Raw genomic sequence first — 617 nt, forward strand, 5'->3', positions numbered from 1 at the left:
TTTGGTCTGCAAACTTAGGTTGTGAACCATCCAGAAGACAAGCTTATTGTTATTATCCAACAACTTAGGATGTTAAGCTTAACCTCACTATCTGTCTGAATATCAAACATCTTAGGCATGATATGGAAGAGGTATTTTTCATCAAGTATTGATATGTTGAACTTTATGTCCCTAGAGAATATAAAAAAACATTTAAAAATTAGAATATATTTTAAAAATTGGCATAAAGAATTATATACTTGTCATGTTTGCTCATAAGTCCAAAAATCTCAGCATATACATCCTTGAAGCAAGACAGTCCCACATTATTCCTTTTCCTGTGTCTTGTTTTCATTCACCACCCGCTACTTCTTCAACAACCATATACCTGAGAGACATCATAGCAACAAATGTTATGTCATGACAAGCAGCCCATATTCAGACGACCAGAATGACAGGCACTCCAATCATGAAACTACTATTACAAATTACCATCTGCAGTGCAGTTGCTTAGTTCACAGATATCCGTATGTATAGTTCGTTAAGGTGAGAATCTTTCCAATTTACTGCTAGATTAAAAAATCTTCTGAAGATTCTCAGGATCATTGCCTTGCCCATCTTCTACACATAACTGTATG

This window comes from Octodon degus, unplaced genomic scaffold, assembly GCF_000260255.1.
Source record: "Octodon degus isolate 3935 unplaced genomic scaffold, OctDeg1.0 scaffold00345, whole genome shotgun sequence".
NCBI classification, from domain to species: Eukaryota; Metazoa; Chordata; class Mammalia; order Rodentia; family Octodontidae; genus Octodon; species Octodon degus.